The following is a 26280-nucleotide window of genomic DNA, read 5'->3' on the forward strand; positions in this document are numbered from 1 at the left end:
TTCTGAAAATGACTCTTCTTCATACACATCGACCTTAACAGGACCATACTCTATTAAGCTCCAGAGGACATCGAGACCACCCACCTTGTCCCCAATCCCAGAACATGAGACTCCACTCCGGCAGCCAAGCTTGACCTCACTGGATTAGACATGGGTTTCTTGTCCTACCCCTGCTGTTCTTCATTTCCATCCAGGTAAGTCCTTACATCTGGAGATTCAAGGTTTAAGAAAACCCCACAGATAACAAACAGTCTTTCTAAATAGGGCCAGGGAACCGCTCCATAGCTGGATGCCAGGTTCCAATCCAAATCACTATCATCCCTGTATCTGTTAACCCATCTAAGTATTATGATCTTTATACTTGCTTTCTCTTTGACCAGGCAAAAGATTATTGCTGAAAATTGCCAGATGATTATGGGGGCTTCCCATATTGGTCTTGTCAGATACATATGCTAGGATCATGAATCAGTCATTTCTTCTATCAACACCACAAGACATTTTTCTTCTACATACAAGACCCATGGGATTCCAGGTGGGAAACAGGAGTTATTGGTAAGCTCTACCATAAAAATCAGCCCAGTTCTCCAGTAAGTACTATCCATATTCAGAGAAAATATATCTCGATTGTCCACCCCCAGATGCAGGAAAATAGGGGAGATACTCAAACACTCCACCAAGGTCCTTACCTCTTTGACAGCACCCTTCATAAATGGCACTAACTTGTCATTTTACCTTTTGCTTCAGACCTTGACCTCGGCATACCAACTACTTAATGTCACGAGGCCTGGTCACTTTAAAGATTGCTGGTTATGCATACCTCCTGGAATTGACTCAAAATTGTCACTTACAGCCTCTCTGGTGATACTGCCTTGTCAGCTGTCCTGACTCCAATGTCGCCATGACTCTGTACCTTATCGCTGTCCCTCTCTTTGGCATGGCAAACTGTTTTAAGACCTCTGGGACATGTTCTATAGGAACACTAAGCTCCCTAGACTGCAATAGACCCATAAGCCTTGATATATCATCTCTGCCACAATGCCCTGCAGTCCAGAACATGTCAATTCTTTGTGGCACTCAGGTATATCATCGCCTACCTGCCAGGTGATCAGGAGTTTGCACGTTGGTACTCCTTTTCCATGAACTGGGAGTAATCCAGGGAAATGAGCCCCTGCCAATCCCAGATGTAGATATGATAGCTGACGGACATAAAGGGGTAGTTCAGGTCGTGCTACTCTTGGTCACTACAGGAATAGCCATAGGTGTTGGTACTAGAGTTGCAGGGATAACAACTTCCATGTCCCAATAAAATACATTCACTTCCCAGTTTAAAAGCAGTCTTAAAGGAATGACTGAAACTGTGCTTACTATCCAGAAACAAATCAATTCTTTGGCAGCTGTGGTGCCTCAGAACCAATGGGGCCTAGATGTCCTCACAGCTAAAGAAGGTGGTCTTTGCCTATTCCTTCAAGAACACTGTTTCTACCTCAACCAATCTGGTATAGTGAGAAATAAAATCCAGGAGCTACAGTTGGGGATCATGAGACCTCCAGTTCTGGGATTTTTTTAAAACCCTATATGGAAGTGGATACTCCCTTTTGTTAGCCTTTTGTAGCCATCTTCCTGGTGTTACTGTTTGCTCCCTACCTCATTAATCTTGTCTCTACATTCCTCCAATGGCAAATAGAAAAAATTTCTAACCAAACTATTAACCAGTTCCTGTTACAGGATTACCAGCCACTGCCCACAGAAGAGCTGCTGTTCACAGAGGTACCTGATGTGAACATTTACCAAGTGGATCCCAATGGTGAAAGTCAGCTACACCCCAAAATTAATGACACCCCTAGACATCAGGAAGCAGTTTAAGAGACACGGCGCCCTCATTACCTTTCAACATTGGCTTCCCCCTCCTCTTTTTCCTTCTCTTTATAATAAGAAGGGAAAAATGTTGGTACCAGGACCTCCAAAACCTGTGACATCACATAGGCGACAGTGAGACCTATACACCTGTTGCCAAGGCAACAGCTACCATATTCCCAGAATCCATTGGACTCACTTTTACCTTTGACCACATCACTATCCATATATATAAAAGGAGCACCCCCTCACTCTCTCTCTTCCCCTCTTCTCTTTCCACCATCACCTTTGCCCTTTCCCCTCTCAATAAACCTCATCTGGAACTGTTTGGCCTGGCATGGTCTTTCTGGAACCAGCACTGCCCGCTGACTCCAACAATGTGTGTGTGTGTGTGTGTGTGTGTGTGTGTGTGTGTGTGTGTGTGAATTTTCTTGTAATTTTTTTTAATTCTATCATGTATTCCATCCATATGGCAGTTTCTGGATTTCCTTGGTTTATTGTACCTTTATTTGGCCATAGCTATGGAATTGCTACAACCATTATTTTTAAAAAGAATCAAGAAAAGAAAGAGATAGATATAACTATAAATGCATTAGGCACTTTTTTTAAAGTATGTGTGTGAAAACACAGGGTAGATAAAATGATCCTGAATTTAAAAAAAAAAAAAAAAAAAAGCACTGCTGAAGGTATCCTATAACCAATCTCAAACTGTACTATAGAGTTATAGTAATTAAAAACAGTATGGTATTGGCATTAAAATAAACCCTTTGATCAATAGAACTGAATTGAAGTACAAGATATAAGTTCACACACTATGGATATCTGATTATAGGTGAAGAAGCCAGAAATTCACACTGGAATAAAAAGATAGCATCTTCAATGAATTGTGTTTGTCAATGTGGGTGCCTGCATGTAGAAGAACACAAATAAATCCATACCTATCAACCTACTCAAAACTGAATTCCAAATACATCAAAGACCTCAGCAGAAGGCCAGACACACTGAATCTGATAGAAAAGAAAGTGAGAATTGGCACAAGTAAATACTTTCTGGACCCAACACTGAAAGATAGCATAGGCACTAAGAACAATTAATTAAAAGAACCTCAATAAAACTGAAAATCTTCTTTATAATAAAGGACTCTATCATTCAGAAAAGGTGGCAGGCTACAGAATAATAAAAGGTATTTATTAACTACACATCCAATAGAAGGCTACTATCTCAAATATGTAAAAATCTCAAAAAATCTCCATATCAAGAGAAAAAATAAAGCAATTAAAATGGGACTCCATGGCTTACTACAGTGATGCACACTCAACCTTGTTAATTGCTGCTCTATTCATAATAACCAGAAATTGGACAGATAATTTAACAGATAATATAATCAACAGATGAGTGGATTATAAAAATATGGTACATTTATACAATGAAATCTTACTCAGATGCTTTTTTAAAAATCATGATATATGCAGATAAGATGATAGAGCTAGGGAAAAAAATCAACCTGAGTGAGGTAACCCAGACCCAAAAAGACAAATTCAGAATGTATTTATTTACAGGGATATTAGCTGTTACATATTTGATAAGAAGACTACAATCCTGATAATCACAGATGCTAGTTATAGCATAAGGGACTAGGGGGAAGGGACAGACCTTCCCAGGAAGGGGAAATAGAATATATATAACGAGTAGATGGGAGGAAGGAGACTGGAACAGGAATATTACATAGAGAGGGGAAGGGAAAGGAGAGAAAGAGAAGGAATGCAGAGAAGAACTAAAACTAAGGACTCTTGTGGTGTCATATGGAGCCTGCTATAGTAGAAGCTTCTTGAATATAAATGTGAAGGAAGTATAAATGGAATCACCAAATAACAAGGGAGACATAATCCCAACAAGACATCTCTCAATCTGAATGAAAGATTCAGTGCCAGGAATGGATTGCATCTGATCAAGCTGTTGGCCAAAGGGCCCCATGGAGACCCCCAAACAACTCATGCTGTTGTCAAGACGATTGGTTGCACTCCATCAATTATGATAAGCCACTATTACTGAAAATAACACCTGTATAATTCACTGAACACAGAGAAGTCAAGCTGGTGCCTTCACCCCTACTAACTAGTATTCATGGCACTGAAAGCTATTCAGAGAAAGGCAAACACCAATCCAACTACAAACACTTTTCCTTTACTGCTTTTAATATTCTTTCTTTGTTTAGTACATTTGGTGATTTCATTATTTTGTGACAGAAAAAAATTTCTTTTCTGGTCCAATCTATAGTTCTATAGGCTTCTTGTATGTTCATGAGCATCTCTTTCTTCAGATTGGGGAAGTTTTCTTCTATAATTTTGTTGAATATATTTACTGGCCCTTTAAGTTGGGAATCTTCACTCTCTTCTGTATCTATATTCCTTAGCTTTGGTCTTCTCTTTGTTTCCTGGATTTCCTGAATGTTCAGGGTTAGAAGTTTTATGCATTTTGAATTTTCTTTGACTGTTGTGTCAATGTTTTCTATGGTATCGTCTCCACCTGAGATTCTTTCTTCTATCTCTTGTATTCTGTTGGTTATGCTTGCATCTATGACTCTTGATCTCTTTCCTATGTTTTCTATTTCCAGTGTTGTTTCCCTTTGTGATTTCTTTGTTGTTTCTATTTCCATTTTTAGATCCTGGATGGCTTTGTTCAGTTCCTTCGCCTGTTTGGTTGTTTTTTCCTGTAATTCTTTTAGAAATTTTTGTGTTTCCTCATTAAGATCTTCTACCTGCTTACCTGTGTTCTCCTGTATTTATTTAAGAGAGTTATTTATTTCCTTCTTAAAGTCTTTTCTCAGCATCATGAGATGTGATTTTAAATCAGAGCCTTGCATTTGTGGTGTGTTGGGGTAACCAGAGCTCACTGTGGTGGGAGATTCTGATGATGCCAAGTAGCCTTGGTTTCTGTTGCTTATGTTCTTGCACTTGCCTTTTGCCATCTGGTTATCTCTGGTGTTAGCTGAACTTGCTGTTTCTGACTGTGTCTTGTCTGTCCTCCAAGCCTGTGTATCAGTACTCCTGGGAGACTATTCCTCTCTGGGAGGAATTTAGGTATGGAAAGCTGTGGTACAGGGTCTGCTCTGGGGTGCAGACAGAAACCAGAAGGATCTTGTCCCTAGCTGATCTTGGGTTCCTCTGTCCTGATGGTTATGGGTGCATCCCTCTTGGGCCAGGAATTTGAAGAAAAATGGAAGTCTTACTTGTGCTTGCAGGTGTGTAGGCACTCCTGGGTGACCAGCTCTCTACTGGAAGAATTTGTGTATGTAGCTCTGTGACCCAGGATCAGCTCTGGACACGGATGGAAATTGGAAGGCTCCTGGCCCAGGCAGCTCCTTGGTTCCTGTGTCCGGAGGGTTCTGAACAGGTTTCTCTATGCAGCAGTGGTCATCCTATCTGTGCCAACAGAACAGAAATTCCCCCTGTCACATAATAATCAAAACACCAAATGCACTAAACAAAAAATGAATATTAAAAGCAGTAAGGGAAAAAGGTCAAGTAACATATAAAGGCAGACCTATCAGAATTATACCAAACTTTCACCAGAGGCCATGAAAGCTAGAAGGTCCTGGGCAGATCTCATACAGACCCTAAGAGAACATAAATTCCAGTCCAGGCTACTATACCCAGCAAATAGAAATTAAAAACTTTTTAGAATTTAATGAAAATGAAGGCACAACATACTCAAACTCATGAAAGCAGTGCTAAGAGGAAAACTTAGCCACCAAAAAGTGCCACCAAAAAGAGCCACCAAAAAGAAATGGAAATAGTGTACACTAGCAGTTTAACAGCACACCTGAAAGCATTAGAACAGAAAGAGCCAAATACACACAAGAGGAGTAGACAGCCCAAAATAATCAAACTCAGGTTGAAATCAACCGAGTAGAAACAAAAAGAACTACACAAAGAATCAACAAAACCAGGAGCAGGTTCTTTGAGAAAAACTCAACAAGATACTCAACACAACTGGAAAATCTGGATTAAATGGACAATTTTCTAAACTGATACCAAATATCAAAGTTAAATCAGGATCAGAAAACCATCTAAACAGGTCCATAACACCTAAAGAAATAGAAGCAGTCATTAAAAGTCTCCCAGCCAGAAAAAAGTCCAGGTCCAAATGAATTTAGTGCAGAATTCAATCAGATCTTCAAAGAAGACCTAATACCAATACTCTTCAAACTACTCCACAAAATAGAAACAGAAATAACATGAGCCAACTCATTCTATGACAGAACAATTAAGTTGACACCAAAACCATACAAAGATCCGAGAAAGAAAAAGAACTTCAGACCAATTTCCCTTATGTATATCTATGCAAAAATATTCAATAAAATTCTGGCTGATCAAAACAATCATTCACTATGATCAAGTAGGCTTCATCCCAGAGATGCAGGGATAGTTCAATATATGGAAATCCATCAATGTAATCCACTATATAAACAAATTTAAAGAAAAAAAAACACATGGTCATTTCATTAGATGCTGAAAAAGCATTTGGCAAAATTCAACATCCCTTCATGTAAAAGGTCTTAGAAAGATCAGGAACTCAAGGTCCATACCTAAACATAGTAAAGGCAATATACAGCAAACCAGTAGACAACATCAAACAAAATGGAGAGAAACTTGAAGCAATCCCATTAAAATCAGGTCCTAGACAAGGCTGTCCCTCTCTTGTACCCCATTTATTCAATTAGCACTTGAAGTTCTAGCTGGAGCAATTAATCAACAATAGGAGGTCAAAGGGATACAAATTGGAAAGGAAGAAGTCAAACACTCAGTCCTAAATGGGATGCCTTCATCAAACGCCTCTCCTCAGAGCTCAAGGAAGAGGGAGAAAGATTGTAAGAGCCAGAGTGGGGAGAAGACACAAAGGAAACATCCCACAGTCACAATAGGACTGAAGCACATCCAACCTCACAAGAGACTTATGGCAGCATTCCCAGGACCTGCAGAAATCCAAGCAAGATGGGATCCAAGTACTAAGAAGGGAGCTAGGCATGAGCCTCCCATCCCAAACTCTGAAACTATTCCCAGTTGACAACCACTCACAAAGGAAAATTTAGTTTTCTCTAGTGGAGTCTTTCTAGATATACACCACAGTTAAGAGCAGACCCTGTGTCCAAAAGAAGATGGCCAACACAAAACCAATTCAACAACACTTTTGGAAATTGTTTGGCCATTTTTTACCTTACTGGGTTTTTTACTTATACAATCCGATTTCTGATTTTGTATTTTTATGGTGTGTGTGTGTGTGTGTGTGTGTCTGTCTGTCTGTTTACGTGTGAGTCTGTGTGTATATGCATTTATGTATATGTGTATCTGTATCTATGTGTGAGTCTGTTCATTTGTGTCTGAGTGTGTCTGTATGTGCATGCATGTAGATGTGTGTGTAAGTGTATGTATGTATCGGTATGTTTCACAAATTCTTTCTTTATTCTGCTTGGTTTTTTTACTCTTGTTTGTCTTTTCATTCATTTATTCATTCAATTAAGAGACAAAGAAAGAATATGTGGCACTGAGAAACCTGGTGAGAAATCAGGATGGATCTGGGAGGAGATGAGAGAAGAGAAACTGTAATTAGAATATACTATATGAAAAACTTGATTTTCACCAAAAATAGTTTAAAGAGAAAATTAAAAGAGAAAAATACTAAGAAAATCTCCTTTTATAATAGACTGATGGAGCATATTTACTAATCTGCAATAACCATGACAATCTGAAACTTTAAAACTATATTAATATACAATAGGATATGTCACTTTAACAAAAATGAATAAAAAGAGACATATACAAAAAACAATCCCGCATGCTCGCGCACGCGCACACACACACACACACACACACACACACACACACACTGTTGTATGCACACGCACCGCTGCATGCCCACCTTTCCCCACACACATACATATATATCATCATGTGCAAACTATAGTAATAGCAACTTTTTAAAAAAGATTTATTTATTATGTGTAAGTACACTGTAGCTGTCTTCAGACACACCAGAAGAGGGTGTCAGATCTCAGTACAGATGACTGTGAGCCACCATGTGATTGATGAGATTTGAACTCAGGACCTTTGGAAGAACAATCAGTGCCCTTAACTGCTGAGCCATCTCTCCAGCCCTAGTAATAGTAACTAATAGATGGAATTTAAGCCTTGAATTAGCCTGAAACCTGTTCCACACTCTCTACCTGTTCCCATAGGGTTTTAATGAAGGCTACTATGATGCACACAAAGGGTTGAAATGTTTAAGAGAGAGAGGGCAAGAGAAAGTGACCTTCGTCTTCCCACTTACAGGAATTCGCTGGCTAAGTTCTCATAAGTGACCAGGGAATGCTAACCTGGGATGCTGGCTAACAATCCAAGTACCAGTAAAAATCAATTATTCCTTTAAAAAAAAAGTCATCTTTACTATCAGCCTTCAAAATGCATCAGATATTGTTGCAAGGACCATGAGGAGGGTAGACTTCCAAAGACATAGATCATCGGGGATTAAAAACTGTCATATATAAAAGACAATTAAAAGAGACAAGAATATTAGCATTATTATATAAATATTATATAAAGTGATGCTTACTACCATTTTAAATGCCGTACAAGGACAGGAAACTATAAAAGTGAGAAAGCAATTTGAAAACAATCCAAATGAAATTTTTAGAGGTGAAAAATATAATCTCTGAAATGTCATAAGTCAATATTTTTCTTTAGCAGTAGATTTAATCCAGAGACAGAATTAATGAAGTGGAGAATTATGCAGTCGAAAATCTGCAGCAAACAATCCAAGACCATCAAGCAGAGAAGGGTGAAAAAAATCTAATGTACAGGTCTTCTCGGTTCCAGAAAGGATACAGGAAGTATTCATATCCACATCCGTTACTAATGGTAATGTACTAACATCTTAAATATCTTTGAATCAAAATACATGCAGAAGCTGGTGGCTTCTCTGACCCAGTAGTACTCTTTTCATATTTGTGCTGTTTGTGTTGCTGTCACATCAGTTGATGTACATGTACTGTCTGTTGATAAGTAAAGAAATTCAACTTGCTGTTAAAAGCACTTTAAGAATTATCTATTCAGACAGGGAAATGCTTGTTTTAGACCTTTTTGTGTCATGTAGCAAATAGAACACCTCAGACTGGGTAATTTTTAAAGTAAAGAAGCTTATTTCTTACAAATGTGGAGTTGAAACAAATTAGATGGAGACATGCATTGAACAAGAGCCTTCTTGCTATGGTCATCTAATGGTAGCAGAAGAAAACAAAAAAGCAAAAGGAAGAGAGGGGGCAAAGGGAAGCCAAGCACACTTGGTGGTGGTGGTGGTGGTGGTGGTGGTGATGGTGGTGTTGGTGCTGATAGTGGTTGTGGTGGTGGTTATGGTGGTGATAGTGGTGGTGGTGATGGTGGTGGTTATGGTGGTGATAGTGGTGGTGGTGGTTGTTGTTGTTGGTGGTGGTGGTGGTGGTGGTGATGGTGGTGATAGTGGTGGTGGTGGTGGTGGTGGTTATGGTGTTGGTGTTGGTGGTGGTGGTAGTGGTTATGGTGGTGGGGCTGATGGTACTGGTGGTGGTGGTTATGGTGTTGGTGGTGGTGGTGGTGGTATCTGTGGTGTTGGTGTTGGTGGTGATGGTTATGGTGTTGATGTTGTTGTTGTTGGTGGTGGTGGTGGTAGTGGTGGTGGTGGTGGTTTTGGAATAGGGTCTCTCTATGTAAGTAACCTTGGCTCTCTTGAATCTTGTGATGTAGACTAGGCTGCTTTCAACTCACAGAGATCCTCCTCCCTCTACCTCCTGAATGTTAGGACTAAAACTATACATTACCATGCCCACCCAAACTAACTTTTATAATAAGCCTTTCTTAGTAATAACCAACTTCATAGATAATGATACTAATCAATTCCTGAAAGCAGAATCCTTATGACTTCTCAAGAGTTCTACCTGTTGACACAAAGAATAGAGGTTAACCACAAACACACAAACTTTAGGCAGCACATTCATTCTAATGTGATGTCTATTATAGCCTAGGAAAATTGTTTAAAGTGTATATAGAGAGGCTGGAGAGATGGCTCAAGGGTTAAGAGTATTACTGTTGGCTGTCAGGCATGGCCACTTGGGGCCGGGCCACTGTGCCTCTGCAGCACTGGAGCCGAGGCTTCCTCTGTGGCCCTGTGCACACCGGATGTTTGCCTCCCGGATGGAGGGGAGCTCAACGTGACCCAGGTTCTCAAAAAAAAAGTTTCCTTGAACCACAGCTATTCAAGTCACAGACATCTCAGGAGTCTGAGGGGGCGATGAATGAAATTAAAATCGAATCAGAGAATTTAAAGAGGACTGTCCACCAGCACCAGGTGGTCACTCGGGCACTAAAAGAAGAGATCAAGGACATTCACAGCCTGCAGATAGTCACCTCTGTCCCCAAGTGCTGACCACACCCTGGCGACAAGACCGCTCATGCTTAAAACCTGGACTACACTTCACTCACAGCAATGTTTCAGAAAAACCCCTGCCCACCTCCAAAAATACCTATTTTTTGTTCATAGACATTTCTATATTACAATAATGGGAGTTATGTTATCTATTTAGAGTTAATTAAAGCTAACAGTTACCTACTGATCAGGGGGGAAAATGAGTGTTACTGTTCTTGCTGATGACCAGGTTTGATTCCCAGAGGTCACGTGTAAACTCAAAACCTTTTATAACACCAGCACCAGGAAATTAAATACTCTTTTGGCATCCTCTAAAATTTCATGCACATGGTATACATATACACACTCAGACACAGACACAAAAAGGTAACTAGTTTTTAAAGTGTAGGTAGAGGGACAGTACATTCCAGAAGCAAATGTTCATAATTGAAATAATCACCACAATAAAGTGGTTACATTCTCCTGAACTGACAACTAATATCTACAGGACCCAAACATAAGTATATTAAGCTATGCTATTTTTTTCTAGTTTGTATCAAGCAGCAAAACTGAGGAAATGTTTACTATCATAAAAATTACAGATTTCAAAGCAAGCAGAACGCATAGGAAACAATTCATACCCTCTACAGTTACATTACTGGGTTCAGCAGCTCAAGGCCCTGTATTTGACCCCAGCGTTAGGAAGAAGGAGGAGGAGAAGGATGATGATGATAATGAGGAGAAGAAGGAGGAGGAGAAGGAGGAGGAGAAAGAGGAGGAGGAGGAGGAGGAGGAGGAGGAGGAGGAGGAGGAAAAAAACTTCAATCTTGCTAGTGCTACACAATTTGACAGCCTAAAGAAATTTTAAATGACCCTATTATAAACTTTAGCTATTAACATAATGTAATATTGACAGAAAGAATTATATAAATCATTAAAGCAGACTTAAAAGCACATAAATAAATTGTTGTTTACAGTCAACAAATGTGCTGAGAATTTCACCAGGGAAAAGACAGCCTTCAAATGGTTAAAAAGGAAAGCTGGATCCACACGTGAGAAGCTGACAGCCATTCTCTGGCTCACACTTTATACAGAACAGAACATAAAATGAACAATTAATCTATCCCTATAGCTATGTGTAACACTAAAATCATGTTCATTTATTTTTTCTGTTGCTAAAGAATGAACCCATGTGAGGGAAGTAATATGACTAAATTACATCCCCACCCCTAAAAACATTTTTGCTCAAGTAAAAAGAGCTCATGAACTATTTCTCTTAGATTGTTTGGATGGATGGAATTAAACATGATGCGATAGCTGTGAAGCATTTTTCTGCCACTCACCTGCCAATATAAAGAATTGTTAAAAGTCAAATGAATACAGATATATTTGAAAGTGCATTTGACTATAATCAGTTTTACAAATGGAAAGACTCAAGATTCAGGTCCCTGGAGAACTTTGTCCTACTCAGAAAGAGACACGCTCACCATCAGCCACCACCAAAATATTACGTTTCCTTAAAACTGCAGTGCCATGCCGGTGCAAATCATGCAAATAGATTTATATGTATTTGCAAAAGTCATTTCTTTAATGTGCAGTTCCTCTATGTGTATTTTCTTTGATTAAATAAAGGAAAACAACTTATATTTATAGCCCAGATACAGGCAAATGCCCAAATGCATATAAAACTGATATCAGTTTATAGAAATTGCAAGCACATTAATGATTTTTCATATTTGAAAACTAAATTTGTCACCATGAATCCACTTTGCAATACAAAGGCAAAAATTACACTGTTGTTAAAATTGTTCAGAACCGGGCTTCATTGTTTGAAGTCAATTTATTTTTTCTTAAATATAAAGTAGATGGTATAACATGTTAGAAAATTTGATATATCACAAAGTAGAAGAGTTGCAGCATGTGTCAACAATCAACCAGGAAAAATTAATCTGACTCATAATTCATGTTGAGAATGTTTAGTTAGTCAATCAAGTGATTTGTAATCATCAAGGTTGCCAGAGATTGAATGAACGACGAACAAGGCAAGCACCTCATAATTTTCCTTTTAGTATTGTATTCATTATGTCTGTTATTGCCATGTTTGATCACTGTTTCTTTTTTTTTACTGAATATATTCTTCATTTACATTTCAAATGCTAAAACCTTTCCTGGTTTCCCCCTCACCGAAAACCCCCAACACCTTCCCCACCCCTGCCTCCAAATGTATGCCCCTCAACCCGACCCACTCCCACCTCCCTCCCCACCCTCGATTTCCCTTTGTTGGGCATCTATTGAGCCTTGACCTGACCAAGGACCACTCTTCCCACTGATGCTCAACAAGGCATTCCTCTGCCACATTTTTGGCTGAAACCATGTGTACCCTTTGGTTGATAGTTTAGTCCCTGGGAGTCCTGGGGGCACCTAAGTGCCCGAAATCATTGTTCTTCCCATGGGGTTGTACACCCCTTCAGCTCCTCTGTTTGGTCACTGTTTCTTTTTTTTTAAAGATTTATTTATTATTATATATAAGTACACTGTAGCTGTCTTCAGATAGTCCAGAAGCCTAGGGCATCAGATTTCATTACAGATGGTTGTGAGCCGCCATGTGTTTGCTGGGATTTGAACTCAGAACCTTCAGAAGAGTAGTCGATGCTCTTAACCGCTGAGCCATCTCTCCAGCCCATGATCACTGTTTCTTAGCAGCAAAAATTAGATCACATATCACTCTTATAAGTTTTTCATTATTTATTAGGCTAAGAACATACAATTTGAATTGCCAAAGCATATAATATTTTCCTATAAAATTAAGTCAGAGTGATTATTGCTCAAACAAGGAAAACTGTATTTCCAAAACATTTCCCCATTTATTTTTAAATTATTTAGTAGATGAGTGATTCAGAAAAGCCATATATCTGATGCATTTCTGAATATTCTAAAATAACTAAGTCACTCAGTGAAATGCAGTTTGTATCAGAGACTTTAAGCTTCCTGCTACACCAAGTTAGTGTGTTTACTGTTCATTCTTCTTTCTGTCAAAATTGTGACATAACCAGTACTAAAAAAAAAGGTTTGATATACACTTACAATTATAAAACAAAGTACAAAGCCAATGAAAATCTTTACACATTACTCACAGAGTAATAAGATAAATGGGTATTTTTAAATGTAAAACTATTGAATCATGTAAAATGTTTCAGTTTAGTAGTTCAAGACATAATAATCATCTTAATCAAACCTTCATGACATCAGGGTGACATCTTTAAAGCAGATGAAATTTTTCATTTGATAACAAATGGGACATCATTTTATTTCCCTTTCATAACTTCCAAGCAGAAATGTCCTTTTTGGACTTGAACTGCTAATACCCAAGCATGTGGAGCCCTTCTTCAGGAAAATACTAGATTAAGGTCTATGGACCTTAAAATCTAAAATCTATTTTAAGTTTATCTACTTAATTTTGTAGGTCATTTTCCTTCAAAATTACATGTTCTGATACTTATCCCCCTTCCACCACTGCCAACCCTTTCTGCTCTGGCAGAACGTTGCCAGGCCTGCAACAGTGAAGATTCCCTCTCCTGATATTTCCTAGAGAACCAGCCACTCTGGGAAGTTGGTAAGAATCACCCCCATACACACACACACACACACACACACACACCTCTGGAGGCCCAGAGCTGCTGCCTGATGTCAGGCAGGACTCACTACCCAGCAACCACCAAAAGCCTAGCCCCTCCAAATAGCAGTCCCCTTCCTTATCAGCCTTCCTCCGCCATCAGCCCTTTCTGCTGTGACAGAACCTTTTCAGATCTGCCACAGTGAAGACACCATCTCCTGATACTTCCTAGAGAACCAGCCACTCAGGACATTTGAAAACCAGCCACACTTAGGTCATTTGGAGTGAGGAGAGGCCTTGGAGCACAGGAGAGCTGGTCTCCCAGGAGAGCATACATACCTGTGTGCACAGAGAGAACGAGAATCCCAGGAGTGCATATAAACAAGCTTGCAGGACAGATAAGCCAAAATCAGAGACAACAAGACCAGCTAACACCAGAGAAGCTAGATGTCATAAGGCAAACACTAAATGATTACCAACAGAATCCAAGGCAACATGGCACCATCAGAACCCATTTCTCCCACAACAGCAAATCCTGGATACCCCAACATACCAGAAAAACAAGAGCTGGATTTAAAAATCACATCTCATGGTGACTTCAAGAAGGACATAAATAACTCCTGTAAAGAAATACAAGAGAACAAGGGACAACAGGTAGAAGCCCTTAAAGAGGAAACACAAAAATCCCTTAAAAAAACACAGGAGAATATGGGTCAACAGGTAGAAACCGTTAATGAGGAAAACCAAAAATCCCCACAAAAATAATCAGCATGGAACAATAACCCTACGGATGCAGTAATGTAAAGCATACATTCTTGAGAATCAACAGCTTTTTAACTGGACTTAAAGACCCACTCAACATGAGGGAAACTATACTTGGAACTTGAAACCTATCCAACTACCCACAATAAAGTCATGGGTTTTGAAGGAGAACTTGCAATTACTTTACCATACCAGCATAATCTCTAACTACATTTAAATACTTCTTCTTATACCCGCAGATAAGTGTAGTCCTCACCCCTCATCAGGGAAGCTTCTATTTTCAACACATAGAGATCTCTACAAAAAAAACCACAACCAATCAAATGCAGAGCTGAAAAACCCAATCTCAGTAAATACATCTATAGAACAACTCCCCACCTAAGACTCAGGGATCATTATGGAAGGAAGAGCCTAAAGATTGTTAAGTGTCAGAAGATCAGAAAGTTTGCTGTGTGATTGTGTCTCCTAGTGATGTGAGAAGTGAAAATCATAAAATCTCACCAACAACCTTCTGGCTTCCATCTGTGCCTAGAGCTGACCCTGTGCACAGCTCTCTGGACTCAAATCCAGCTGGGAGAGAGTAGGTATCCCACGAGTGCAGACACACCTGAGAGCACAGGTAAGACCATCACTTCTGATCAAATACCTAGCCCAAGAGGGACCCACCAAGAGTCCCAGGGAACTGATTCTTCTGGTTTCTACCTGTGCCCCAGAACTGACCCTGTGCCACAGGTCTCCATACTCCAGTCCCACCTGAAAAGAGCTAGTCTCCAAGAAGTACTGACACACAGGCTTACAAGAAGGACAAGACACAGCGAGGAACAGTAGGATGAGCTAGCACCAGAGATAACCAGATGGTGAGAGGAAAGGGCAAGAACATAAGCAACAGAAACCAAAGCTACTTCACATCATCAGAACCAAGTACTTTTTCTTTTTTTAGATATATTCTTTATTTACATTTTGAATGTTATCCCCTTTTCTGGTCCCCCCACCCAAAGTCTCATAATCCATCTCCACTCTCCCTGTTCCCTAATCAATCCTATCCCACTTCCTTGTCCTGGTATTTCCACTGCTGCATAGAGCCTTTCCAGGACCAAGGGCCTCTCCTCCCTTTGTGTCCAATAAGGCCATCCTCTGCTGTCTATGCGTCTGGAGCCATGGGTAACACCATGTGCACTCGCTGAGAACCCAATTCTTTTATCACAGAGAGCCCTGGATACTCCAAAACACCAGAAAAGCAAGACTCTGATTTAAAATCACATCTCATGGTGAAGATAGAGGACTTTCAAAAGAACATAAATAACTCCCTTATAGAAATACAGGAGAATACTAAAATACAAGTAGAAGCCCTTAAAGAAGAAACACAAAAATCCCTTAAAGAATTACAGCAAAACACAAGCAAACAAGTGAAGGAACTGAATAAAATCATCCAGGATCTAAAAATTGAATTAGAAACAATAAAGAAATCACAAAGGGGAACAACTGTGGAGATAGAAAACCTATGAAAGATATCAGGAGTCATAGATGCAAGCATCACCAACAGAATACAAGAGATAAAAGAGAGAATCTCAGATGTAGAAGATAACATAGAAAACATTGACACAACAGTCAAAGAAAATGCAAAATGAAAAAGTTCCTAACCCAAAATATCCAGGAAATCCAGAACACAATGAGAAGACCAAATCTAAGGATAATAAGTATAGAAAAGAGCAAAGATTCTCAACTTAAAGAGCCAGTAAATATCTTCAATGAAATAATGGAAGAAAATTGCCCAACCTAAAGAAATTGATGCCCATGAACATACAAGAAGCCTACTGAACTCCAAATAGATGGGACCAGAAAAGAAATTCCTCCTGACACATAATAATCAAAACACCAAATGCACAAAACAAAGAAAGAATATGAAAAGCAATAAGGGGAAAAGGTCAAGTAACATATAAAGGCATACCTATCAAAATTACACCACACTTCTTACCAGAGATTATTAAACCAGAAGATCCTGGGCCAATGCCATATAGACCCTAAGAGAATACAATTGCCAGTCCAGGCTACCATACCCAGCAGCATTCTCAATTAACATAGATAGAGAAACCAAGATATTTCATGACAAAAACAACAAATTTATATACTATCTTTCAACAAAGCCATTCCTACAAAGGATAATAGATGGAAAACACAAACACAAGAAGGGAAACTAACCCCTAGAAAAATCCAGAAAGTAATCTTTCAACAAACCCAAAAGAAGATAGTCATGCAAACATAATTCCAACTCTAACAACAAAGATAACAGAAAGCAACAACCACTTTTTAAAATATCTCTTAGCATCAATGGATTCAATTACCCAATAAAAACACATAGACAAATAGACTGGGTACATAAACAGGACCCAGCATTTTGCTGCATACAGGAAACACACTTCACTGACAAAGACAGACACTACCTCAGAGTTAAAGACTGGAAAAAATTTTCCAAGCGAATGGTCCCAAGAAACAAGCTGGAGTAGCCATTCTAATATTGATTAAAATCTACTTTCAACCAAAAGTTATCAAAAAATATAAGGAAGCACAATCCATAGTCGTCAAAGGAAAAATCTACCAAGATGAACTCTCAGTTATGAATATCTAAGTACCAAATGCAAGGACATCCACATTTACAAAAAAATAAATAAATAAATAAATAAATAAATAAATAAAAACTTCTAAAGCTCAAAGCACACATTATATCTCACACAATAATAGTGGGAAACTTCAACACCCCACTCTTAGCAAAGAACACAAACTAAATGGAGACACAATGATAATAACAGAAGTTATGAACCAAGTGGATATAACAGATATCTATAGAACATTTCATCCTAAAACAAGAGAATATACCTTCTTCTCAGCACCTCATGGTACCTTCTCCAAAACTGACCATATAATCAGTCACAAAACAGACCTCAACAGATAAAAGATTGAAAAAGTCCCATGAAATAACCACAGACTAAGGCAGGTCTTCAATAACAACAACAACAAAAAGGAAAGAAAAGAAAAGGAAAGAAAGCCCACATACACATGGAAGCTGAACAAGGCTCTACTCAATGATGACTTAGTCAAGGAAGAAATAAAGAAAGAAATTAAAGATATTTTTTAGAATTTAATGAAATGAAGGCACAACTTATGGAACACAATGAAAGGAGTGCTAAGAGAAAAACTCATAGCTCTGAGGTGACTCCAAAAAGAAAATGGAGAGAGCTTACACTAGCAGCTTAACAGCATACATGAAAGGTCTAAGACAAAAAGAAGCAAATACACCAAAAAGGAGTAGAAGGTAGGAAATAATCAAACTTAGGACTGAAATCAACGAAGTAGAAACAAAAAGAATTATACCAAGAATCAACCAAACCAGGAACTAGTTCTTTGAGAAAATCAACAACATAGATAAACCCTTAGCCAGACTAACCAGAGGGCACAGAGACAGTATTCAAATTAATAAAATCAGAAATGAAAAGGGAGACATAACAAAGGAAACCAAGGAAATTCAAAAAAAAAAACATCAGATCCTACTACAAAAGCCTATACTCAACAAAACTGGAAATCTGGATGGAATGGACAATTCTCCCTAAATATATATCAAGTACCAAAGTAAAATCAGCATCAGATAAACCATCTAAACAGTCAATAACCCATAAAGAAATAGCAGCAGTCAATAAATGTCTCCCAACCAAAATAAGCCCAGACCAGATGGGTTTAGTGCAGAATTCTATCAGATTGTCAAAGAAGACCTAATACCAATACTCTTCAAATTATTCCACAAAATGGAAACAGAAGGAACACTACCCAATTTATTCTATGAAGTCACAATTAGATTTATACCTAAACTACAAGAAGACCCAACAAAGAATGAGAACTTCAGACTAATACAAATATCCATGCAAAAATTCTCAATAAAATTCTCACAAACCGAATCCAAGAACACATCAAAATGATCACCCATCGTGATCAAGTAGGCTTCTTCCCAGGGATGTAGGGATGATTTAATATACAGAAATCAATCAATGTAATTTACTATATAAACAAACTCTAAGAAAAAAGTCATGTGATCATCTCATTAGCAGCTGAGAAAGCATTTGACAAAATTCAATACCCTTCATGGTAAAAGTCTTGGAAAGATCAGGAATTCAAGGCCCATACCTAAACATAGTAAAAGCACTGTACAGCAAATAAGTAGCCAATATCAAACTAAATGGAGAGAAGCTTGAAGCAATTCCACTAAAATCAGGGACTAGACAAGGCTGCCCTCTCCCTTCCTATTCAATATAGTACTCGAAGTCCTAGCCAGAGGAATTGGACAACAGAATGAGGTCAAAAGGATACAAATTGGAAAGGAAGAAGTCAAAATATCACTATTTGCAGATGATATGATACTATACTAAAGTGACCTCATAAATTCCACAAGAGAACGTCTTAACCTGATAAACAACTTCATTAAAGTAGCTGGATATACAATTAACTCAAACAAATCAGTAGCCTTCCCCTACTCAAAGGATAAATGGGCTGAGAAAGAAATTATGTAACTGACACCCTTCACAATAGTCACAAATAATATAAAATACTTTGGTGTGACTCTTACCAAGCATGTGAAAGATCTCTACAATAAGAACTTCAATTCTCTGAAGAAAGAAATCAAAGATCTCAGAAAATGAAAAGATCTCCCATGCTCATGGATTGGCAGGACTAATATATATAGTAAAAATGACGATGTTGCCAAAAGCAATCTACAGATTCAGTGCGATCCCCATCAAAATTCCAACTCAATAGAGGGTGGACTGAAGGAGCTGAAGGGGTTTGCAGCCCCATGGAAAAAACAATGATGTCGGCCAACCAGACACCCCAGAGCTCCCAGGGACTAAACCATCAACCAAGGGGTACACATGGTTCCAGCCAAAACTGTGGCAGAGGAAGGCCTTGTAGGGCATCAGTGGGAAGAGTGGTCCTTGGTCCTATAAAGGCTCAATAGAGGCCCTAGCATGGGGAAATCAAGGGGGATTAGGTGGGAGTGGGTTGGGTGGAGGGTCATATTCTTGGAGGTAGGGGGTGGGGGATGGGTGGGAGTTTTCTGGGAGGGGGAAACCAGGAAAGGATATAACATTTGAAATGTAAATGAATATATTCAATAAAAAAATCCATCTCAAATCTTCGGAGAATTAGACAGAGCAATTTGCAAATTCATTTGGAATAACAAAAAACCCAGGATACTGAAAACTGTTCTCAACAATAAAAGAATTTCTGGGGGAATCAGCATCCTTGACTACTACAGAGCAATAGTGACTAAAAGCTACATGGTATTGGTGCAGTGACAGGTAGATAGATCAATGGAATAGAATTGAAGACCCGGAAATGAACCCACACACCTATGGTCACTTTATCCTTGACAAGGGAGCTAAAATCATCCATTGGAGTAAAGACAGCATTTTCAACAAATGGTGCTGGTTCTACTGGGACAGCATGCAGAAGAATGCAAATGGTGCCATCCTTGTGCAAAGCTCAAGTCCAAGTGGATCAAGGACCTCCAGATAAAACCAGATACACTGAATCTAATAGAAGAGCAAGTGCAAAAAAGCCTTGGACCATGGGCACAGGGGAAATTTTCCTAAACAGAACACCAATGGCTTATGCTCTAAGATCAAAAATAGTCACAGGGAACTTCATAAAATTGCAAAGCTTCTTAAGGCACAGGACACTGTCAATAGGACAAAATGAAACCAACAGAGTGGAAAAAGATCTTGACCATTCTTACATCTGATAGAAGGCTAATATCCAATATATATATATAAAAAAAAAAACTCTATGTGTTTGACTCAGAGAACCAAATAACCCTATCAAAGAATGGAGAGCAGAGCTAAACAGAGAATTTCAACTAAGGAAACTTAAATGGTCGAGAAGCACCTAAAGAAATGTTCAATATCCTTAGTCATCAGGGAAATGCAAATTAAAATGACTCATGCCACCTCATACCAGTCAGAATTGCAAAGATCAAAAACTCAGAGGATAGCAGATGCTGGTGAGGATGTGGAGAAAGAGGAATACTCTTCCATTGCTGGTGGGTTTGTTAAGTTGGTGCAACCACTCTGGAAATCAGTGCAATGGTTCCTCAGAAAATTGGACATAATGCTAACTGAGGTCCCAGCTATACCTCTCCTGGGCATATACCCAGAAGATGCTCCAACATGTAATAAGGACATATGCTCTGCTATGTTCATAGCAGCCTTATTTATAATAGCCAGAAGCTGGAAAGAAGCCAGATGTCCTTCAATAGAGGAATGAATAAAGAAGATGTCGTACATTTACACAATTAAATACTACTCAGCTATTAAAAAAATGACTTCATGAAATTCACAGGCAAGTGAATTTCATAGGCAAGTTCTAGAAAATATCATCTTGAGTTAGGTAGCACAGTCCCAAAGAACTCCCATGGTATATACTCATTGATAAGTGTATATTAAGCAGAGGGGGTGAATTGCCCACAATACAACTCTCAGACCACATGAACCTCAAAAGGAAGGAAGGCCAAAGTGGATGCTTCAGTCCTTCTTATAAAGGAGCAACAAAATAATCAAGGGAAGTAGAGGGTGGGAGGGACTTGGGAGGAAGAGAGGAGAGGGAGGGGAAAAAGAAGGGAAGAATCAGGTAAGGGAGGAGATGGAGGAGATGGACAGAGGGTCAGGAAATTAATCAGGGGTGTGAGCAATGAGGGATGTGGAACTGAAAGCAGCAACCAGAAAGTCCCAGATGCCAGGAAAGCAAGAGCCTCCCAGGATCCCACAGGGATGACGTTAGCTGAAATACCTCACAAAGGGGAAGGAGAACCTGTCCAGACCATTTCCAGAGGTTAGACATGTCCCCCTGGTAGAGGGATGGGCCCCCCCATCTCCAAATTTTTAATACAGAATTGCTCCTTTCTAAAGGAAATACACAGACAAAGTGTGGAGCAGAGATAGATAGATAGATAGATAGATAGATAGATAGATAGATAGATAGATAGATAGATAGATAGTAAGATAGATAGATAGATAGATAGATAGATAGATAGATAGATAGATAGATAGATAGATAGATAGTAAGATAGATAGATAGATAGATAGATAGATAGATAGATAGATAGATAGATAGATAGATAGATAGATAGATGATAGATAGATAGTAAGATAGATAGATAGATAGATAGATAGATAGATAGATTAGATAGATAGATAGATAGATAGATAGATAGATAGATAGATGTGTGTGTGTGTGTGTGTATTCTGTGTCTGTGCCTGTGTCTGTATGAAACAACAATGAGAGAGAGAGAGAGAGAGAGAGAGAGAGAGAGAGAGAAAGAGAGAGAGAAAGACCAAGCTGGGCGTTGGTGGCGTATGCCTTTAGTCCCAAGCAGGTAGATCTCTGAGTTCAAGGCCAGCCTGGTCTACAGAGTAAGCTCCAGGACAATCAGGACTTTTTAAAAAAAACTAACTTGAAAAAGAAAAAAAGATAAAAGCTTTGTGCAATTTAATACCACACTTTTAAGAAGGGACTTGGAGGTTAGTTGGTCAGAATTTGAATCTTACATTAGATCTAAGAAGATAATGATACTTTATTACCATAGCTATAAAATAATTATTCTAGCCATTATGAACTCAAATTTATACATTAAATTTACCTTATAATAATCCTGAAGTCTAGTTCCAGCATAAAGATTTACTGTAGACTCAACATAAATATTATAATGAAATCACTAATAAAGAAAACGAGACAAGTTATCTAAAAAATATTAAGCAAAAACATTTTTCAAATATATATTTGTGCATATATGTGTACATATAGTGTGTGTCTGTATAAAACTCATTCTGCAAAGTCTAAAGATAAATACCAGGTGCCAAAGACCCTCCACATTATCTTTTTAAAATATTTTGAGATTTTAGTTAGTTAGTTAGTTAGTTAGTTAGTTAGTTAGTTAGTTAGTTATGGTTTTTCAAGACAGGATTTCTCTGTGTAGCCCTGGCTGTCCTGGAACTCACTCTGTAGACCAGGCTGGCCTTGAACTCAGAAATTTGCCTGCCTCTGCCTCCCAAGTGCTGGGATAAAAGGCGTGCGCCACCACCGCCCAGCTAAGATTTCATTTATTTTTATGTGTCTGAGTGTTTGCCTGAATATGTCTGTGCACAATATATGTGCAATGTTCACTGACAACATAAAAGGCATTAGATCCCCTGATACTGGAGTTACAGACTGCTGTTGTCTGCTATGTGGGTGCTGGGGGAGTTGAACCCATGCTCTCCTCTGAAAGTTCTGAACTACTTTGCCACCTCTCCAGCCCTTCCACCTTATTTTTTGAGATAGGTGGTTCTCTCAGCACATGAAGCCCACCATTTTGGCTGGCCACTGCCCAGTGAGCCCCCATTCAATATCAGAATTGTGGTTAAAGGCACACGACCACATCCGGCTTCTCTGTGGGGTCTTCAAGTTTATGCCACAAATAGTTTACCCAGCAAACATCTGCCCACTCCACCCCCAGGTCTTCCTTTTTCACTCTTGTTTTGATTGCTTACACTCAACCAATGAAGCATCATATTTCAACATCCCAATAGGGTTCCATCGAATAGAATAGTCTTCATAGCATCTCCCATCCGTGAAGATGGCCCTTACCATCAGCAGGGATGAGTTTCCAGCTGCCTTCAACAGTGGAAATGGACCTGCTGCTTGGTGACTTCTATTACGAAAGCTCCTTCCTCAACAAGCGCTGAATATCTGCAGAGTAGATGTTGCCAATGACACAGGAAAAAAAAAAGATAAAATGATTAATATAGAGTAAAACTTGCTTTTGATTCCAAGCCACTATATTCTGATAAACTTTTAAAGAAAGTCATAGAGATGTTTTAAAATTGTCTTATACATGTAATTTTACACTTGTGTTTACTCTGATTCATTTATTATACGCTAAAATATCATTGATGCAAATATAGGATAATCAACCTTAACCACCATCCACAACTTAGTTTTCTCAGCTGTCTTAAAAGGAAAGATTGTTTCTGACATGTACAATCAGATGTGTCTAATGGTGATGCTCAAAGCAAGGACACATGCCAAGTGACATCCCTTGTCACCAATAGCAATAACTGGGGAAATTACAGAATATTTTTGTTAATGTTAGCAATATTCTCAATAGCATTAAACGCAATATGACTACAACCAAAATTACTTTGACATTTCCCAGAATTCTGAAAAATACTGCCACTTTTCACTGTATTCACTCTGCTTAGTAGAGAAGTTGTGTAATAAAATTGGAGTGGCTATTCCTGGTTGTCAACTTGACTATATCTGGAATGAAGTGCAATCCTGAATTGGAAGGCTCACCTGTGATCCTAATCTGGAGGTTGGGAGAAACAAGTTTCTGGCCTGGATCTCGTCATGGAAATCTTGAGGCATAGTGGCTATGAATACCAGAAGTTTGAGACAGGAAGATCCCTGAGTTCAAGGTCATCAGGGACAAAGCAAGCCCCAGATCCTGGTGTGGTGGCATATACCTTTAATCTGGGCCACACCTTCTGCTGGAGACCTACATAAGGACACTGGAAGAAGGAAGATTCGCTCTCTGTTCTTTGCCTACTTGGCTTATGGGACTGAATAACTACTAGTTCCTCGGATTTCCATTCACAGCTGCTGCTGACCATTGTTGGGGGGTTGGACTACAGACTGTAAGTCATCAACAAATTCCCTTACTATATTGAGACTACCCATGAGTTCTGTGACTCTAGAGAACCCTGACTAATACAAAAAAAAGTGCTTCTACCGATTCTTGAAATAGAATTTTTCTGGTTTCTAGTTCATGAGGGTTAGGGAGAGGAGTAGACATTACTAAAGAAACATTATGAGTAGAATTAATGCCGTGCCTCTGTATTATGCAAAAGGTTAATATATTCAAGTGAAACTGTTAGCAATCCTTCAGAAGCAGGTAACAAATACAAAATCACAGTTTTAGGAGCACAGTAGTACTTGAGCTTCACTGTTTCAGGATAATAACAGCATCAATATTATTAAAACAATTGTTTCAGAAAAAAATGTTGAAAGATCAGATGAACAAATCCCAAGTTTCTACTATTAGTAACTAATGAAGTAGAATATACTGTCATGGGGACTGAATTTATATGTTCTGAAATGTTTGAAATAGTTGGCATTTGCAGTAAGCCAATATGATTCTATGTACTTTATAATGTAATCACATAGGAAATATGATTACATTATAAAGTACATAGAATCATATTGGAAATAATATTAGAAAGACAAACCTTTGATCAAAAACCTGTGACTCTCAAGAGAAACTATAACTTTTTTAAAATGGCTAAAAATCAATAAAATTGTTTCTTAAACATCAAGATAATTTTGTCTTAGCTATGTGTAGCTACTTACATAAAGAAAAGGCTAAATTATAGCCAAGCTCCTTGGCTAGAGCAAGTAGAGTTCAGTGGAAAAAGAGAGCATCACAATAGATCATAGCATTAACCATACATAGAGCCTGGGGTTCCTCTTACAGGCACAAAGGAAGAGCATCCAGCAGAGCTGAAACCATCGGCAGCAAGCTGCTACACCATTCCATGGCCACCTGCGAACAAATACACTGTTAGCTTTTAAGCACTGTAAAAACATGGTCAGTCATAATTGCATGTTTAAACATATTTTGACATATTCTCTTTATCCACCTTTCACCCTTCAAATCACTAAAACTGGAAGTTCTCTATAAGGCCACAAACTCTGAAGATGGTTTTTCATTTTGATTTCCAATTTCTATAATATATGGCTGAGCACTAAACAAAAGTCTATATTATCAAAATATATTATATGCATGTATGTATGACATTCTTGAATAATAAATTAAACATGTTATTTTTAGTATAGCAAAATGAAAGTCCAGTAGAAATGAAAAATATAAAAACTGGCCTCTATATTATCCTATAATCAGTTCTAAAATATGTTTTATAGATAATACTATGGACACTAAAAGAAAGAAATCTGGTTTATGATAAGTGCTTCAAGGGAACAATATGATTTGAGATAAATATTAAGAAAGTACTTGCTGAGACTCAGGAGAGCAGGCCTGTACCTTTTCTGGATAGCACAGTAGAGCTGACCCTGGTGTGAGGAGACCAAGAAAGCCAGCTCCACCAGGTGCCTGCTGTGCAGTGGCATGGGCAAGGGAGACATCCTCCCATCATGCCCCTTGCCACCTACAGCCGACAGGAGAGCTGGCCCCAAAGTCATCACAGCAGGAGAGCTGGCCCTGGCCCTCAGCTACTGCAGCACTCTGGAGAACAGGCACCACAACGTGTCTGTCCTGTAGTGGTGTGGGTGAGGGAGAGACACCCTCCACAACCCTCACCCCTTGCCACCTATAGCAAGCAGGAGAGCTGGCCCTGGGGTCGTGAGAGCAGGAGAACAGGCCCTGCACCTCACCTGGGCAACAGGATAGAGTTGGTCCTTGTTGCCAGGGTTGAAGGTCAGCTGAGCCTGCTGCAGTACTTGGGAAAGCAGGCCCAGCACCTCACCTGAGTTAGCCCTGACATTGTGGGTGTAGATTAGCCAGCCATGAGGGCATGAGAGCTGAG

At 38.9% G+C, this 26280-nt stretch overlaps 1 long non-coding RNA gene and 1 pseudogene across 1 annotated transcript; one reads left to right on the plus strand and one right to left on the minus strand.

Moving 5' to 3' along the window:
- Nucleotides 1-3460: 3460 nt before the first annotated feature.
- On the minus strand, nt 3461-25271 carry LOC127666791 (uncharacterized). Its single transcript, XR_007973716.1, has 3 exons — nt 25210-25271; nt 23327-23428; nt 3461-5276 (listed from the first exon to the last, which is right to left on the minus strand). It is a non-coding gene; the product is annotated as an uncharacterized LOC127666791 (long non-coding RNA).
- On the plus strand, nt 9985-10308 carry LOC127666790 (bolA-like protein 3; annotated as a pseudogene).
- Nucleotides 25272-26280: the final 1009 nt, after the last annotated feature.

The sequence above is a fragment of the Apodemus sylvaticus genome, chromosome 16, assembly GCF_947179515.1.
Source record: "Apodemus sylvaticus chromosome 16, mApoSyl1.1, whole genome shotgun sequence".
NCBI lineage: Eukaryota > Metazoa > Chordata > Mammalia > Rodentia > Muridae > Apodemus > Apodemus sylvaticus.